The following is a 232-nucleotide window of genomic DNA, read 5'->3' on the forward strand; positions in this document are numbered from 1 at the left end:
TATGAAATTAACACTTACTAACCCTTGAGGTTTTTTCCTAAAAAATTAGGAGGTGTTAAGATGTTCATGAGGAAAAAAATTTTGTAGTATACTTGAAATAATGAGATTTACCTAAAAGTCTTGACTTTATAAACTTAAAGTATTATGAAGTCCTGGATGGTAAAATGATTTAAAAATGTTGAATCTTAGTTAAGTAAACTTACTTTAAAATGGTAAGATTTACTTAAAAAGT

Source organism: Lupinus angustifolius, chromosome LG01 (genome assembly GCF_001865875.1).
Source record: "Lupinus angustifolius cultivar Tanjil chromosome LG01, LupAngTanjil_v1.0, whole genome shotgun sequence".
In the NCBI taxonomy this organism is placed as follows: domain Eukaryota; kingdom Viridiplantae; phylum Streptophyta; class Magnoliopsida; order Fabales; family Fabaceae; genus Lupinus; species Lupinus angustifolius.